Here is a 19368-nt window from a genome sequence, read left to right as displayed (position 1 = left end):
AGACGGGCATAGTAAAGGCAGCTTCTTTATTTCCTTCTAAGTGACCTCATAAGCTACCTGTCTCACTGCACGGGCCAATAGAAACAACCTAGACTTTTTACATAGCAATATCTCAGTCTCTACCAGTTGGTTTCCTTGAAGTTCAAACACCGTCAATTCACATTTCAACTCCCTATTAATGCGGGCTGAGTCAGACTCTGTAAGTAAGCATTCAGTCATGTGGAGAACGTACAAGGTTCTAATGGCAGAAGGGAAGTGTCCTTTGGACGGTTGCTAGAAGTCTTCTGGAACACGGCAAAACTGAGCCACTTCACACACTGGTGACCCCCAAAGGTGCAGCTGGTCCAGGCTGACCTTCTGAGGGTGGGTGTGTTGGCACCTACCCCTACAGCTCGTGACCTTTGGCTGAAATCTTCAAACATAAAGGCCTCTTCTTCCCAAATGAAGGCCATAGGGGCCTTCAAGACATCCAGATAATGGAGAATTTGAAGGGCAAAAGGACCAGGAGATGCTCCCCTGGGGCAGAGTGTCAAGGTGACTGCAGGTCTTTAGGAGAACTCCAGCCTTGGGCTCAGTGCCCTGTGTAGTTTGGAGGTGGTAGCAGACGGTATGTTAGAGATGAATCTCGGGCACAGCTTCTGGATCATTCCAAGTCCTGCCACGGTTGGGGTGATTGTGCAGCACCTGCCTTTTTAAACTTGATTATGTTTATTTGGAGATAATTGTAATTCACATGTGGTTGTAAGAAACAATACAGAGACCCCATGTACCCTTTACCCAGTTCATGCCTATGGTAACATTTTGCAAGACAACACTGGGCTGTCACAACCAGGATTTTAATATTGATACATTCAAGGCTCAGAATATTTCCACCACCACAAGGATCCCTCATCTTGGCCTCTTATAACCACACTGGCTTCTCTCTACCTCCATCCCCTCCTTGACCCTAGCAACAACTAATTGTTTCTCCATTTTTATAATTTTGTCATTTTAGATATATTATATACACAGAATCATACAGGGAGTAACCTTTTGGGATTGGCTCTTCTCAGCATATTTCTCTTGACATTCATCCAGATTGTTGCCTCCATCAATAGTTCATTCTTACTATTGCTGAGTAGGGTTCCGTGGTATGGATAAACTGTGGTTTTGTTCAGTCATTCACCCATTGAAGGACATCCAGGTTGCTTACTGTTTGGGGCTATTTCAAATAAAGTTATCATAAACATTAGTGGACAGGTTTTTGTGTGAATCTAAGTTTTCATTTCTCTGGGATGAATGCTCAAGAGGGCTATATCTGGGTCCTAGGGTAGTTGTATATTCATTGTTTAAAGCAACTATGAACTGTTTTCTAGATTGGCTGTACTATTTGGGGCTATCAAATGTATGAGTGATCCAATTTCTCCACACCCTCAGCAGCATTTGGTAGTGTCACTGTTTTTTATTCTGATGGAAGTATAGTGATATCTCATGGTTGTAATTTGTATTTTCCTAATGGCTAATGGTGCGGAACACATTTTTATATGCTTATCTGCCATCTGTACATGCTCTCTGGTGAAGTGTCTATTCATGCCTTTTGCCCATTTTCTAATTGGATTGTTTGTTACTGTTGAGTTCTTAGAGTTCTTTATATATTCTAGATACTAGTCCTTTGTTGGATATTTTCTTGTAGTCTGTCTCATGTCTTTTCACCTTCCTAGTAGGGTCTTTATAAAGCAAAATTTTTAAAATTTGATGAAATCTAACTTATCCATTTTTTCCTTTTGTGGATCATACTTTTGGTATCGAGTCCAAGAGTTCTTTGCCTAGCCCCAAATTCCAAAGATGTTCTATTTTTTTTTTCAGGAAGTATATAGGTTTATGTTTTATTTTGTTTATATCTGTATTTCCATTTTGAATTAATTATTGTGTAAGTTCAAGGTTCAATTATTTTTGTCTACAAGTGTCCAATTGCTCCAGCACTCCTTGTTGGAAAAGCTACTGAGGGTCCCGCAGAGTCAAAATCTAAACTGTAAAGCACTCTGTGAAGTAATGACATCTAAGGACCTACAAAAGCATGGAAACATCCGATGTTCTCTGTGTCTGACCATGTCTGCACACAGTTTTTCTTTTTCTTTTTCTTTTTTTTAAGATTTTATTTATTTGTTTATTTGAGAGAGAGAGAGGAGGGGGAGGAGCAGAGGGAGACGGACAAGCAGACTCCATGCTGAGCACAGAGCCCAACTGGGGTTCCATCTCACAAACCCAAGATCATGACTTGAGCTGAAATTCAAGAGTCAGATGCTCAACAGACTGGGCTCCCCAGGTGTCCCAACACACAGTTTTTCTTTGTATATGAGGATGACCAGGCCAGTGTTAATACTCAGGATCCCAAGACACAGAAAGAAGTCATGCATGTTATTGGAATGCAGGTTTACACAAACTGAGGGGGCCCTAGCCATTGTATGGCCCTGGTACCCCCCAAAATCCATCTGCCCTCATAAAAGGCAGCCTTCCCTGAGGAGTCAAGGAGCCATTACCAAGGGATGGGGTAAAAAAAAAATGGAAGAGGCATCCTTTATGGTCCGGAATGACCCAGGAACCACTCCACATTTGGATGGCCCAGACTGACTCCCTAGCCCTGATTCTCCCAATTGACTTCATACTGTTTGTAAATAAAGCAATAAAGACACTTAGTGCAGGGCGCCCGGGTGGCTCAGTCGTTAAGTGTCTGCCTTCGGCTCAGGTCATGATCCTGGGGTCCTGGGATCAAGCCCCGCATCGGCTCCCTGCTCAGCGGGAATCCTGCTTCTCCCTCTCCCACTCCCCCTGCTTGCGTTCCCTCTCTCCCTGTGTCTCTGTCAAATAAATAAATAAAGTCTTAAAAAAAAAAAACACTTAGCACTCTACCCTACTTCCTTCTGTCCGCTCTCTCTCTCTCTCTCTCTCCCCTTCCCCACAGCACATACTGAAGCTACCTCCTCCAATCCCCTGTCCTGGTATGTCCCCACCTACCTCACTCTCACTTGCTCCTTCATGGAGAAAACAAAAACCATCAGGAAGGACTCACTCTACACCTACAGTCTTGCACACATTCTGCGCCCATGTTCCTACTACCTTCCCACAGTGAAGGAGGAAGTCCCTCCTTCCAAAGCCAGTAGCCACATCCAAGCTCCGTAGTTCATCAGGGCCTGCACACTCAGTACCTTACTCATCAATCATTGCCTCTCCTCTAGTTCTTCCTCAACACCATCGCTCCTAAAAAGCTTGTCCCTGAGCATTAAAAAAAAAAAAAAAAAAATCCCTCTTGCTTCCCTTCTCATTACCTTGCCACCTCCCCTCCCTACTTCAAAGCCAGGATTCTCGAATGTGCTTTCTATGCTGTCTATACTTCCCGACATCCCATTCCCTCCTCAACCAATTGCAGTCAGGTACCCGTCCTCACAATGTTTAAGCAATTCTTGCCAAGATCTCCAAAGGCATGTTATTGCTGAGGCCGGCGGACACCTTTCAACCTTATTTTAGCTTGACATCTGTATCATATTTGCACAAGAACATATCCTCTTTTCGAAAAAAAATTCCCTTCTCCTGGCCTGTTTTGCATTCCCTTAATCCCTCTGGCTACTCGCTGGTCTCAGGTAAGTCTCTCCTTTCTCGGCCAGTGCTCCCTGTTTCAGGCCCTCCGTGCTCTCCATACACGCTACACCTGGTCACGCACCCAGCCCTTGACTCCTCCCTCTCCTGATTCCCTATGAGGAATACATCCCTGCGTCCTGCATCCCAATTCTGTGGGGGATTAGCCAGCCCTGGCCGCCACAACAAATTATCACACACTGGGTGGCTTAAACACAGAAACTTATTTTCTCACAGTTCTGAAGGCAAGAAGTCCCAAATCGGGCATGCTCAGTTTCTGGTGAGGACCGTTTTCCAGGCTTGTAGAGGGCCACCTCCATGTCGTGTGCTCACCTGGTGGAGATAGAGCGCAAGCTCTCTGGTGTCTCTTCTTCTATGGACGCTAATCTCATCCCTGGGGCCCCACCCACCTGACCTCATCTAAACCTAAGTATCTTCCAAGGCTCCACCTCTAAATACCATCCTAGTGGACCTTAGGGCTGCAATGCGTGCCTTATGGGAGCAGGGCACACAATTCAGTCTATGGCACATTGCTCTGAAAGTCGGCCTTCCCCATCTCTGCTGCCATTTTTCTTCTTACCTGGATTATTTCAGTAGTTTCTCGGCTAGCCTCTTTGCCTATGTTATCTCCTTCAAAACCATTCTCCATACTACAGCTAGACTGATTTTTTTTTTTTTTTTTTGAGTCAGAAATCAGGTCTCAACAGTCCTTGCAAAAGATACGTGCGGAGTTTCTGGTAGACTTTCTGTAAAGTCTACACTCGCTAATATAGCATGGAAAGTCCTCCATGTTGGGGCACAGGTTGATCTCTCAGGCCTGACCTCTCTCTCTCTCTTCCCCTTTGTACTCAGCAATACCTCCATAGTACAGCCCTTAGGGTTCTGTGAACACACCCCGCTTCTTAAATTTTCCACATTCTCAAGACTCAGCTTAGATGTCACCTCCTCTAGGAAGCCTTCCATGACCCTTAGGTTGGATTAGATGCTTTTCCTAAATGTCATCACAGCTCCACAGTGTGTTGACCTCTAACACAGCACTTAGCCCATGTTGTCAGAGTTGTTTTTCACCTGTCTGTTCCCTCCACTCAGCCGTAAGCTCCTCAAGGACATAGCTCATCCTAACTCCTCACTCGATGCCAAGTCAATGGTGCAGTTCTTCGTGTTTATTAGGCAAAAGCAATTTGGTGCAACTTCTTTTATTGATCAGAAAACTAACAAAGAGAGCATAAGCTCTCACTCAACAAAGCCAAGCTAGCAAGAAGCCCAGAAACCAAAGAATGTCACTATCAATGAGTCAGCTATCAAGAGTTTCCATACTGCTGGGAAAAGTGACTGGAATCCAATTATTTCACTTCTTTGGGCCTTTGTCTGTAAAATGAAGAGCTTGCACTAAATCACCTCCTAAATTTCTTTCTAACACTAAAAAGTTTCATAATTTCTTATATGGAGGCCGTAAATTCCAACCCAAATGTCTGGTTGGAATTTTCCAGAAATCACGAACTTGGGCCCTTTCTTGCTCTACCAGAAGAGAATTTGGGGATAGCTGGGGTTTATAAAGACCCTAGGCGATCAGGGTTTCTCTTCACTGTCTATTCATTTCTTCATTCATTCAAAGTTTATTGAGCACCTAATGCGTGCCAAGCATATAATGCTTTTCAGTTTAGAGATTTTATGAGGGCTGATAATAAGTTACAAGGGCCCAATTCTCTGTGAAGACAATTTGATGTATAATTTTCCAAAGTTCAGACAGAGACTCAGTGACTTCATAGGGGAAAACCATATAGAAGGCACTAAGAACCGCTCTCTTCAATTGCATTTAGCAATGGTTATGTAACTATTACATGGAACAAACATGACTCGTAGGATGTAATCAATCATAAAACAACACTTCAAATTGATTCCACAGAGTAACACTTTCTCTGCTCTCGGGTGAAATTTAGAGCAACTTTTTATTCTCTGGTCACTTCCGGGTAATGAAAATGTCCATTGGTCAGTAATTAACATGTCTCGAGTCAGGTCACAGTAAAAACATCCATCTGGTTTTGCACTTAGGCTTCTCCGCTCCCCAGCTCAGCCTCTCACAAGAGGCTGAAATCCGGTTAGGAGAGCAGCCAGGGGCCTCCCTTTTCCCGATCCCTGCCCCTTTCATCTTTCTAACAGGGATTTCACACTTCTCTCAGGTTGGAGTAGCAGGAGGACTAGGAGGAAAGCAGAGCAGGAAGGTTCTTACTAGTCTGGTAGTCCCGTGAAGATTTAGTGTCAGAGTTCTCTGGCCTTGACAGGTATTTCAAGTTGCGTCTCCAGTTGGTTTTTCAAGACACCGCAGGGTAGGGCTTCTCTCACCTGCATTTCCCTGTCGACAGATGGATACATCTTAATATGGCTGATCACTCTGTCTTCCCTCAGCCTGTGGGAGTCTGGCACCAACTCCAGCCTTTTTGTTCATCTGGTCACCCATCCAGCTGACCCTTTTAGAAAGGACACAAGATACCCTCATGCCTGCTTTCTCTTGCGGGTACCAGTCCACGTCCCCTCCAGGGGAACCACTGACACTTTCTTTGCCCGTGAAGATTTGGAAAGGCCAGGCGGGAGAACATCCAGCACACAGACCACTCAGTACAAAACAACCCTCTCCTTGCATCCCTACTTCGCATTTTTAATGTACTTTTTGGTTTATGTAAGCAGTTGAAAAGTCACTAATCAGATTTTGACAACCTCCCTTGCAAATTTTGCAAAGGAAGCTCTCATACCTCACTTTAAAATATCTCACTGATAGCAATGTCTCAGGTGCGTTAGCTGAAACTTCCATTCTTTTACAGTTATGCTTGCTTTGCAACGTTAGAATGACCCATTTCTCATCATATCTTTGGTCTATATTTGCCATGTCACTGTGACCAGTAGCCTTTTCCTCCCCTCATTTCATTATCTAAGAGAAAGTCAATATGAGTTTTTGTGTAACTTAGAGTACTTACTTTCATAATCTGGAACCTGGGCATCGTAGGAGTTTCCTCAGGCTGCTGTGACAAAATACCACAAACCAGGTGGGGTGGGGGATTGGGGGAAGGGGTAAGCAATAGCAATTTATATGTCACAGTCCTGGAGGCTAAAGTGTGAAATCAAAGTGTCAGCAGGGCCACATCCCTCCAAAGGCTCTGAGACAGAATCTGTTCTAAGTTTCTCTCTTAGCTTCTGGGGGTTACTGGCAATCTTTGGCTTGTGGCTACCTTACTTCAATTTCTGCCTCTGTGTTCACATGATGATGTCCCTGTACGTCTGTGTGTCTCCATGGCCTTCTTATAAGGGCATCACTCATCAGATTTAGGGACCACTCTAACCCAATATGCTGTCATTGTAACCTGAATATGTCTGCAAAGACCCTATTTCCAAATAAGGTCATATTTACAGGTTCTGGGTGGACATGGATTTGGGGGGACATTATATAATCCAGTACCAGTACTGTAATATTTTCTGTAGAAAGGTTCAATATCAGTGCATATATGATGTAGCATTTTTCCCCCAATAATGTTTTGGGTTTTTTTTTAATGGAGGGATTGCATTAATTTCGGAAAGGCCTATAGAAATAATATCTCTGGGTTTCACTGCATAGAAATAGTCAGATTCATGCAGGAATATGACAAAGGAGGCATACAAACAGCTTAATAAGCATGGGTATGTATCGTATGGGAGAATCGACGCAAGCTAATAATAGCTACCCTTGACATGAGCGAGCGGATGCTTTTTCCACAGCTGAATTGTGAGCAGGATGATGTAGTATTTGTTGATTTTGCCATGTGACTTGTGAAAACAAAAGAGGTACAAAGAAGACAAATGACATTGTAATTCTGAGTGGTTTGACTATAACTACACATACTAAAGTTATCATAGCACTAGTAGTGATGTGTTGTTCGATATAATCATCCATTTTTAAGCCTCTGCAACATTTTAGAAATTTTTCCTGGGCGTATTCTTCCCCCTGTACTGGATTTTCCTTTCTCCAAAAGTTGAAGCTGTTGCTTGGAACCTTGCTCAAATAACGACATTACAGCGGGCATGCCCCTGAGAGCAACTTCATGAGATCTATTAAAACTGGGTTGTTGTTGTTGTTGTTATTTTAACACAAACTTCAAATACAGTTTCTTCATGATTTATCAACTAAAATCTATCCCGAGAAAGTGTGGCCCTTTAGCAAGGTGCAATGACTAGTGAATGCTTATATATATTCCATTTACTATCCATTTATTTTTTTCTAGTCTTGAGTAACTTCTTCCTCGGACCTCTGATTTTGCTTGGCCAAGAGCGCCTTCTGGAAATTCACATATTTACCCATCCTGGCTAAGTTCACAACCTTGTGATGCAACTTTAGAGACTTCGAGTGACTTTATTCAACAGCAGGTATTTCTTACTCAAAATGGTTTTAGACATTTTTTATGACTACTTTTACCACTATTTTATGTGTAACTTCTTTTCCGAACATGGCAAACGCCACCAGGTACCTGCCTACTTTTGCAGGTGCAAATGGGATGGGGTCAGTGGACACTCATCCATTCCTTCTGGGCAAACAATTTATGCCAAATTTAAACCTTCCTTTGGATAATTGTTTTCCTTATGCCTTACTGTGTTACTGCATCTTTATTGCAATTTGTATTGTATTTTCTTTGTAAGACATTTGGAGTCTTGTGAAAGTGTTGTGTATGTAAATAATGGAAACAACACCCACAGCATTTCTTAGCTCCTGTGGGTGCTGCCACACTTCTTCCTGTTTTCTTTCTTTGCCTTCTTCTTCTTTTTTAAATCACCATAAGAATAGTTCTTTGGAATTGAGATGATGCAACAGTCTTAAAGACACAGCCCGTGCTCTATTACTAATTAATGGAGAGTACTGTTTTTTGAAAAAAAAATTTTTTTTTGAAGATTTTATTTATTTATTTGACACAGAGAGAGACACAGCGAGAGAGGGAACACGAGCAGGGGGAGTGAGAGAGGGAGAAGCAGGCTTCCCATGGAGCAGGGAGCCCGATGTGGGACTCGAGCCCAGGACTCTGGGATCATGACCTGAGCCGAAGGCAGACGCTTAACAACTGAGCCACCCAGGAGCTCTGTAACTGACAGCCAACAGGATTGTTTTGAACTTCATGACATTTTGTGCTGGTTTAAAACACGGTAGCAGGTGTGATACGCATTGTATAATGTTCCACCATAAACTGAGCGTGGCAGGAGGTATAATACCCTCAAAGTAAAATGGTGATATGGTAACCAGAGACATTATTGAGCTTCTCTATGGCTTGGCCTCTTTTTATAAAGTGAGTCAGGCAGCAAAGAAGATTTTTTCTCCACTTGGGAGAAAGGGCCAGAAGTGCAAGGGATACAAAACCACTGAGCCTGTTTGTACTCAGTAGTCTTCTAGGACTTTTAGAATACCTGTTACCTAACAGGCTCCAAGGGCACTGTTGGGAATTTCAAGGTCCATCCGGAAGCAGGCCCATGGAGCCCTAGAGTCAGAAATGCTAAGAGAGAGAGAAGGAACTGAAGCTTCCCTCGGTCTCTGCTGGCTGCCTCCTCTTTGTGACAGGTTGTGAGCACATCAGTACAGGCCATGGGAAGGGAGAAGTAGCCACAATCCAATGGGGTGCAGGGGCCAGAGCCTGTCTTCAGAAGCTGGCCCATCCCCAGGGGGCAACCAGGCAGGCCAGTGAGCGTCAGTCAAAGGGCATGACTAGCTCCGATTGGGCCAGGCTGTTTGGATATCGCAGTGAGTCCTCCCTGCCAGCAGAACACAGTTCTGGAAGAAGGCCAGGGGACAATACTCAAAATCAGGCACCGTTCCAGGTGATTGGTCCAGTCACAGCAGGCCCCCCCCTGCCAGAAACAGTGGAAAGAGTAGGAAATCACAGCCTGCTTCTGAAGGGAAGGGGGAGCGCAAGGGTTTGGCCGAGCATTAGGACCTGAGCAGAGGCAGCAGGGGTCCAGGGCAAGGATCCAGCCGCTGCAGAGAACTAACATGCTTAGCAGAGAAACTGAGGCCGACTGAGGTCACAAGACTTTGGCCACAGTGATAAAAGAACTTGGAGACTCCGAGTCTACACCAGGAACCAGATTTCCAGGTCTCTAGGCAACCAAACCCGTTCCGTCTATTAATAGGTCTCAGGCTGATGACACTGATCAAGACTGGCTCCGACTGGTTGGGGGCAACTTGGAGCTCCTGGAACTTACACGTGCATAAGAAGTACCTGGGATCTTGTAAAAATGCAGATTCTGATTGGATAGGTATGATTGGGGCCCATAGTCTGAGCTTCTGACAAGATCCCAAGGGATGCTGCTGGTTTGCTGGAGTAGCAAAACTCAGAGAGTCCAAACTTGCTGTTAATCCCTTCCCTACCCACCACTGCTCAATACCTGCCTCACCTGCCCCAGCCACATGGCCCTCCTCGCCAGCCCTCCTCATCCTCAAGGCTGACCATCTTCTTTTCCTTCTCTTTTCTCCCCCCCCCCCATCCCCATAACCCGTTTGTCCTAGTGCATTTCCTCTGTCAAGACCACCCACAGGACAAGAGCTTTGGTTTGGATAATGGAAGGGCCAAGATAAGAAAAGCCAAAGCCATTGTTCCCATTCTCAGCACACAGCAAAATACTTTTATGTTTGATAGACACCATTAATCCAGATTAATGTCTTTCTCAGTTACTGTTTTCTGTAGATTGTAAAGAACATGTGACCTCTTCTCTTTCCCCGTGATATCCTCCAACAGTGAAGAACTACCTTCTGAGGGCTCACTTCCACAGCACACACACGAAAATTAGAACAATACAGAGAAGATTATCACGGCCCCTGCGCAGAGTTGACACACAAACTCTTGAAGCGTGCCATATTTTTCAAAAGTCGTAGAAATGGGCACAAATTAAGGAGAACTATATGGTGCTTACGAAAGAAAGGAAGCAATGCAGTAAAAATTTTAACTCTACTCAAATTCGTCTATAAAAATAATGCACATCCAGTAGAAACCTCAATAGAGTTTTAGTAAAACCCAATTCTAAAATTTAAATAAGAAAGCAAATGGCCAAGAATAGCTCAGAAAATTTTGCAGATAAAGAATATAGTGTGTGGGGGGGGGTGGGGGAAAGAACTGGTGTGGGAGGGGAGTTTTCACTCTACAAGAGCTCAAGACTTAATCTGTTCAGTTATTAAGATGGTGAGTAGCTAGCTCTATTTAACATGATCCTAAGTGATTTCGATTTTATTTGTGCTCTTTTGAGTTTTACACCTAGTATATACTTATTTTGTGATGAAAAATAAGCCAAAAAAACCCAAGTGCTTTGAAAAAAGAAATATCCACTAAAAGATTTTTTTTTTTTTTTTAAAGATTTTATTTATCAGAGAGAGAGGGAGAGAGAGGGAAAGCACAAGCAGGGAGAGCAGCAGGGGGAGGGAGAAGAAGGCTCCCCGCTGAGCAGGGAGCCTGATGCAGGACTCGATCCCAGGACCCTGGGATCATGACCCGAACCGAAGGCAGACATTTAACCGACCGAGCCACTCAGGCGTCCCTAAAATATTTTTTAAAAAATCAGAATGCTCTCACACATTTATTTGATATTCCTATTCTCTGACCATATATCTGTATGTAGTATACACTGAATGTGTTTCCACTTACAGCAGTAAGGGGTCACTATTCCTGGCTTACGCTGAAAACTAATCCTATAATGTGGGGCTGGTTACTCAAGCTCTCGCAGAGTGTTTCCACCTGCGAAATGGTGGTGTTATTAGCTTCCCAGCTCACCTTGGAGGATTGGCTATTGCAATTGTACAAGATCATATGTGAAAGTGCTTAACGGAATGGCGAACACTATACAAATGCAAATTGCCATTACTGGTAAGTATTCGAAACTGAGCAGTTACAGATTTTAGAACTTTGTAGCGGCCGGTGTTAGCGTGATGGAGCTACGGAAGCCGTTTGTGCTCCACAGGGAAAGAAAGGGAGTGAGTTGGGAAAGACTTGTTTATTTTTTTGTTTATTTTTTAAAAGATTTTATTTATTTATTTGACAAAGAGAGAGATATCACAAGTAGGCAGATAGGCTGGCAGGCAGAGGGGAGGGAGAAGCAGATTCCCCGCTGAGCAGGGAGCCAGATGCTGGACTCGATCTTCAGACGCTGGGATCATGACCTGAGTCCAAGGCAGATGCTTAACCGACTGAGCCACCCAGGTGCCCAGACAAAAACACCCTAGGTCATTTTGAAAATCTACTTCCTAATGTTGCCTAGGCCAGGCTCAGCAGGATGTGTTTTGTGGTTAAGTTTTAGGATGACCCCTCCTCTGCCTCAAGCCTCCTGACCACTCCCTCACTGGCCTTTCCCCCTCATTGCCTCGCCTTTCCTTTTGAAAAGATAGCACTGTGAAGAGGTGGAAAGAGGCTTTTCCCTTTTGAAGCAGCCGCATTATTAACAGAGAAGGAAAAGTCTCCCATGAGCTATAGCAAAATCCTGCAGATTGGTTTATGAATCAATGTAGCTTAGGCTAAAGCAACCTAATTTCCTGAAAGCCACTCCATGGCTTTAGGCTTCCATAGGGGCATAAAGCTTGTATGATGTTTACTCTTAGTTAAAATTAAATGGAAAGCGGAAAAAAAAAAACAACTTGAAGAGGAATTCTTCTGGAAGGTCATATCATTAAAGAAAAAAAAAATTAAAGCCTACAAAGCAATGGGGGAAAAAAAGGTATATATTGCATGAAAGAAGGCCTGGCAGTACACATATCAAGGTGTTAAATTATTAACTGTCTCTGAGTAATTGGGTTTCATGTGACTTTTATATCTTTTTTATTGTGAAATATAACACATTTGGGAAAGTGCACGATATATAAAAGTTTCATTTAATAAATTCTTGTAAAGTGAACACTCACATAACTGCTACTCAGGTTAAGAAATAGAACATGGCGGGGGCGCCTGGGTGGCTCAGTCGGTTAAGTGCCTGACTTCGGCTCAGGTCATGATCTCTGGGTCCTGGGATCCAGATGGCATCAACCCCCTCCCCCCCCCCCCCCCCCACCGTGTGGGCCCTCCGTGGGCTCTGCACTCAGTGCGGAAACTGCTTCTTCCTCTCTCTCTGACCCGCCCCCTGCTTGTGCTATCTCTCTCTCTCCCTCTCTCTCCCTCTCATAAATAAACAAAAATCTTAAAAAAAAAAAATAGAACATGGCCTGGAAGCCCTCTATCCATCTCTTTCCAATCTCAACCCACCCTCTCCCCAAGAGGTCACTGTTGCCCTTACATTTATAATAATCTCTTTTTTGTCTTTTCTTTAGTTTTACCAGGTAAGTCTATGTCACTGAATACTATAAAGTTATATCACTATGTCTTTTACTGTTTTTTGAACTTTAAGTAAATGGGAGCATAGCGTTTTTTGCCTCTGGCTTCTATCCCTGAACATTAGATTTCTCAGTTTCATCCCTGTTGCTGAGGGTACTATGGTTCACCAATTTTCAATGCTGTTTGATATTCCAAGGCTGGATATGCACACTTTATTTGTCCACTCGACTGTCGATGGACAATTTGGCTTGTTTTCAGTTTGGGGCTATCACGAATAGAGAGTTGCTATTCTTCTGGTGTTCACACGCACACATTGCTGTTGGGTGTCTACCCATGGGTAGAAATCTGGGTCACCAGATGCATATCTCTAACTTTCATAGATAATGCCGAACAGTTACCCAAGAACAACCATAGCTCCTGACAGTCCCTGTAGCAGTGTATGAGCGTTCCCGTTGCCCTACCCTCAAGCTTCATGTAATTTTTTCCTTTAGCTTATCTGAATTTTCTATTTTTCCTCTGTAATACATATCTATATATCTTTAATTAGGCAAAATGGTTTAATTAGACAAAATACTATTCTAATAGTTCTTAAAATTATCTTTCCCAATGGGATATTATTTTTAAAAATCTTAAATTGAAGTAAATCACTCAGAGGAAGAGCACACAGATCACAACTCAATGGCTTAATGAATTGTCACAAAGTGAACACACCTCTGTATGCACCATCCAGGTCAAGGGAGAGAACTTTCTAGCACTCCCGAAGCCATCTCCCTGCTTCCTTCTGATCACCATCCTCCCTCCTCCTCATCAAAGGTAAACCATCATACTTTGTCCCAACACAATAGATTGAGTTTTGTGTGTTTTTGAGCGTTCTACAAATGGAACGATCCAGTATACATGATTTTGTGTTTTGCCTCGTGTTTATTTTTCATCATTGTGAGCTTCATCCATGTTGTGATATGTAACAGTAACTTGTTCATTTCCCCCCCGCCTCCTTTTCTTGCCACAAGGAAGAGATACTGACCGAAAGGAGCTGAGCTGCTCATTACTGTTTCAACTCGTGGGATACGTACTGATCAGGACCACACATGGCTTAGAACGCTTTACCGCCATTTGTATTTTTGTTGTTGCCACACAAATAACAAGCTTTGGAGTTAGAAAGATTATAGACAGAGTGAGTGGGATACCTGTGAGCTGCCGTCTGGTTTCTGCAGTAATGACTCCTCTGGGAATCGTCTTTTGGTGAGAATGGATGTTTTCTCTCCCTTCTTGTCCACCTAAAATGCAAAGCAGTATCCTGTCCCCAGGCTGCACACTTTTATGTACAATAGAGCTACCACAGGATTTTACTGGAAAGTTGATTTGTTTCGGAGGATCATGAGAGTCCAAGGATGAAACTGGCATGTAGCCACAGGGGGAGCCCTTGACCTAGAAGCAGGGACAACTTCAAAGCTATGTTGGTACATAATGGAACACGGCACTTTTAGCATGAATCATAGCCTCAAAACTTTCTAGAGGAAAAAAATCCTAAAACTGTCCTCCAAAAGGAAAGGTAAAATCAATACCTTATATTTTTTTACTCTTTCAAATAAGCAACGCTAAACCCTTCCACAAAAACAATTGCTTAAATCTAGCTTTTGGGACTTTGTCCTTTCTCTTTTTTCTTTTTTTTAAGAACAAACTGTCAGCTAAGTTTGAACTCTTAAAATGGAATCTTGATATCAACCTATTTTTTTAAAGTGGCCAAACAGGCTCTCTGATGGTAACTCTGAAATGCTGTGTGTGAATGCATAGTAAACATAATTTTTCTTCTTTTTTTTTTCTTTAGGCCTTGAGATGTAATTATTAAAGCTTCAAATGTCCCTAGTGATATTAGCTAGAAAATAAAATTTGGATCACAGGAATAAAACCACTTAAGGTGTGCCTTCATGACTTCTCCTCAAAATAATTCACTGAAGAAATTCTGCCCTCCCCCACACACAAATCTGTCTGTAGACCGTGGACATGCCAGCAAATTTAGCAAGAATACTCAAAATGGTCAAATTGAGTCTCAAAACAAAGAATGCTGTGTTTAAACACAACAGGTAAAAAATTTTCCACCCCCCAAATAAAATAAAACATGGCTGAAATCACGTGCGAAAAGCGGCAGGTCAAAGATGCTGAATAGAATTGCAAAATTTAGGAGACCTTGTTGCTAAACTAGCTATTGAAGAGTTTACTGATTAACTTTCTAAAAAAAAAAAAAAAACAGGAAAGGATAACATTTCTTAAATAGCTGATTGAGACTCGTTTTTATTAGTGAACTACATAGGTACCCATTGGAAAAAATACCTATGAACGTATAAGTCATTTTTAATAAGAATATAGCTAATTTTGTAGAAATTTAAACCATGTGAAATCAAGATTTCATTAAATTGAGCAGTGCTAAAGTGCTTTTTATCCTTTCTTTCACTAAGGGAGATAAAAATCCCCTTTCCTACCCTCGTCCCCTCCCCCCACCTCCCACCCCTCTCTCCAATTGAGGCTAGGAGAGATTCTTAGACTGGGAAGGCACTGGGTAGAAAGTTATTGTTCTCTTTTGCCAATGCTTTTTAATCCCTATCTACCAATCTTCCCTGCTATTTCATAAAAAGAGGATCCCAGCTGTGCCAAATCGTGTGATAGCTATATAATCTCGACACAATCCACAGGGGTTTAGGACAGAAATTAACAAATATATTTCAGCTTGAAACCTTCCCTAGAAAGAATATCAACTAGTTTCTCAAACATTCATAGACCAGAGATCCCATCATCTTGCTTTTTAAGAACCCAAGAGTGAGGATTACCATGAGAAAGGTCTTTTAGAATTGGATTTTGCTTGTCATAGAAATGTCCACCTTCTGTGGGTGCTCAAGTAGAACAAGCATTGAACTGAGAAATAGATGTCTCAGGTTCCAGTACTGAATTTGCCACCAACTAGTTGCATAATCTTTGCCAATTTCCTGCAATTCTTTGGCCCAGATTCCTGTCTATAAAATGAAAAAATTGAACTAGATTCTGTAAGGATCCTTCCAGTTCTAATAATATGGTATTGTATAAGTTATATTTCTAGACTATGATTAAGTAATAGACCACTCTCTCCCCATTATTCTACATCCAGTTGGATTCACCAAGACTTTTTCTTTCTTGCACACGCACTGAGAGGCGGTGTTGGGATTGGAAACCTAACTCGTTGCTGGTACCGGTGTCAGGTCCCTTCTCAGATGCAGAGTTAACTGAACGGGCATCTCATCTCCTTAGTTCCTTTTAGAGCAATCCGTTATCATAACTGGTCCTTCTTTGGGCACTGGAATCCCCCTGATGTTCTATGGGAACATTATAATATCAAAGTGAAAAGTAAGGCTGGGTATGGAACTCTGGGCTGCCATATATATTTGGGTCGCTCCCTGGAGGACTGAGCATCCGTAAATACCTGGATCTTACTCCTTTTAACCTTTGAGAGTTATCATCGGGATAGCGTCAACATTTAATCACTGTAACTAGAGCTCGGAGGACAATTTGAAATAGCAAGTTTACAGCATCATCCATGATACCTGACAAAGGAGAGAATTTTCCCGCACTTGGAACGACAGTGGATGCCACCATGAGGAGCTGCAAACAGGGAAGCAAATCCACTCCATCCTACTAGGAGCCCTTCCTGTTTTGTCAGCCAGCATGGTTTCCTAAATCTCAAATTGCAACAGAACTGTTCTGCAATTCCATGGCTAGCTATTTCGGGAGCCTAACACAGCAGGACAAATGTGCACAAGTCCACACAGTAAGACAGAAGAATTAAAAATGTATTTACCATCTGTTGGTAGTTTCCTTGCGGGGCTTTTTTCTTTTCCTCTACTGAAGCCACAAATAGGGTCTTCTTACTTCCTTCCATGCTCAGAGAGCAGAGTTCTCTCTTCACATCATTGCAAACACAGGGCTTTCTCCTTCTTCTCCTTCTCCTTCTCTTTCTTCTTCTTCTTCTTCTTCCTCCTCTCTTTCAAAATCCTCCAGAGTGTTAACTCTGGGACGATTTCGGGCTCTAGGATCATTTCCTTTGCATATAAAGTAGAATGAGTCTGTGAAGAGGTTATATTGTTTTGCACATCTTTTTTTACGGCCAGGTTACTTTCAGATTCTACACTTGAGTGCTGGGCACAGTGGACTCCAGGAAGCTCCAGGGAGGAACAGGAGGAGTCAAGCACAGGCTAACTGAATGGAAGTCAAGTCCTTAAATTAAGCTTGGGAATTCACGTTGGCCCTTTACAGTCTACTTAATCCTTACCATGATGAGATGTGCCAGATGGGAGCCAACATTTCTAATAGGAAAGGGTCCAAGGGATGTGACCTTGGACTTCAAGTGAAAGCCATTTGCAACCATGTGGTAGCAGAGGCAAAAATCATAAGCTGGCGTATAGCTTTGCTAGTCGAGAAAAAGTAGAGCTTTGTTAACTAGTTAGGTTGACTTGAAGCCTTTTGGTTAATGCAGGAATGCTCAATTCTCAACAAAAATCACTCGCTTTAATTTCTGAGATGCACATATTATTTGCTCAAAAATGAAATCTAATAAATAGAGGTGGGTATTAAAAGTGTTGCCTTAGCCAAAAAACTGTGAAGCAGTATTATGACTGGCCTATTTCATTCAGGTAACGATTTGTTAAAAATTCTCAGGCTGCATAGGTGGGTAACTTCAACTTGAAATGGTGCTGGGTGACCTGGGACCCTGGGCAGGACCTTTAAACTCCAAGTCTCAGTTTAATCACCTAAGAAATGGGGATCATGATCTTTACCTCAGTGTATTCTTGTGGGACTAAAGGAGATGAGATTTACAAAACTCTTACCATGTTGCCTGGCACAGAGTAAGAGCTTGATAAATGGTAGCTTTTATTATGATTATTAGAAACCATAGCTATGGTCCCATTTATCTCAAAACTTGCTGTCAGGCTCATACATTCTCTTCAACTCTGTTTTTGAATTTTGTGTTTTAAAAGTTCTTCATGAACCTGAGCCGGATTGTGAAATTTAGCTTTATTAGTTATAGCAGGTATAATTAAGTCAAAGATCTAGTAAATAGTATATGCTCCATCGCTCGGATAAGATGCATTTGTTTTGGATTAGCTTCTAATGAGATCATTGATGTGTTGGGCCTTATAAGGCTTTGTACATAGTAGGTCTGGAAAAATATTATTGATTCACTAATTCATTTAACGGTTGATGCATCTTTAATGGGTATCTATCATGTTCTAGGCACTTGGGGTTTATCAGTGAATTAGAGAAAAACCCCTGCTCTCCTGACAATAAACAAAAATAAAAAAATAAAAAAAAGGAAATGACGCAGAATGTTCTAAGGTAATGCATTTATGGAATAATAGAGCAGGGCAAAATGGATCAGGAAAGTCAGAGGGTATACTTTTAAGGAGGGGAGTCACATTATGCTTCTCGGGTAGGTTTTTGTTTGTTTGTTTGTTTTAAGAAAAAAAAAGACTGAGGAAGATGAAGAACTGAGCCTTGGATAGTCAAGGAAAAGCATTCCAAGCAGGGGGACCAGCAAGCAGAAAGGCCCCGGGGCAAGAGAGTACCTAGCTTGTCTGAGGACGAGCAAAAATTAAAGTGAGGCTGGAGCCCTGGGAGCAAGGAGAGAGTGATAGGATATGGGATCTGAAAGATTGAGGGCGTCCTGATTGTGTGGGGGCTTTGTGGGCCATGGGAGGACTTTGACTTTGACTCCAAGGGGAGTAAAGCCATTGGATGCTTCTGAGCAGAGTCGAGGCATCACCTGACGCAGACAACCACCTGCTAATGGCAGAAGCAGAGAGACAATTTAGGAGACTGGTGCAATAATCTTAATGAAGGATGGTAGTGCTTTAGCTTTGATGATGGCAACCCAAGTGGGGAGAAATGGTCAGACTCTGGATATACTCTGAAGGTAGAGCTGTTTGGATTTGGGGGGCGGATTGGACGTGGGCAATGAAAGAAAGAGAGGAGTCGAGATGCTTTTTGACCCAAACCATTGGAAGAATGGAGTTACCATTTACTGAGGTTTGTATGCAAGACCTGTGGTATACATCCCATTGTGAGTCTGAGAATAGATACCTCACGATTCTGGGCTTGAGTGTAAATCAGAAAGACTGAGCTTTTTGGGCGCCTGGGTGGCTCAGTTGGTTGGGCGACTGCCTTCGGCTCAGGTCATGATCCTGGAGTCCCGGATCGAGTCCCGCATCGGGCTCCCTGCTCAGCGGGGAGTCTGCTTCTCCCTCTGACCCTCCTCCCTCTCATGCTCTCTGTCTCTCATTCTCTCTCTCTCAAATAAATAAATAAAATCTTTAAAAAAAAAAAAAAAGACTGAGCTTTTTATAAGCATTTTTACAACACTCAAATGAACATTAAAAAAAAAACAACAAGCAGCAGTGATTTGGTTGTATTTACTTATTGCCAAACAATTAATGTG

At 42.6% G+C, this 19368-nt stretch overlaps 1 non-coding gene across 1 annotated transcript; it reads left to right on the top strand.

The window, feature by feature from the left end:
- The first annotated feature begins 10373 nt into the window (after nt 1-10373).
- Nucleotides 10374-10480, top strand: LOC118536270 (U6 spliceosomal RNA). The gene has a single exon (XR_004917593.1). It is a non-coding gene; the product is annotated as a U6 spliceosomal RNA (small nuclear RNA).
- The last annotated feature ends 8888 nt before the right edge of the window (nt 10481-19368 follow it).

The sequence above is a fragment of the Halichoerus grypus genome, chromosome 9 (genome assembly GCF_964656455.1).
Source record: "Halichoerus grypus chromosome 9, mHalGry1.hap1.1, whole genome shotgun sequence".
Classification (NCBI taxonomy): domain Eukaryota; kingdom Metazoa; phylum Chordata; class Mammalia; order Carnivora; family Phocidae; genus Halichoerus; species Halichoerus grypus.
The sequence above is the reverse complement of the archived record's forward strand: the minus strand, read 5'-3'. Positions and strand labels throughout refer to the sequence as shown.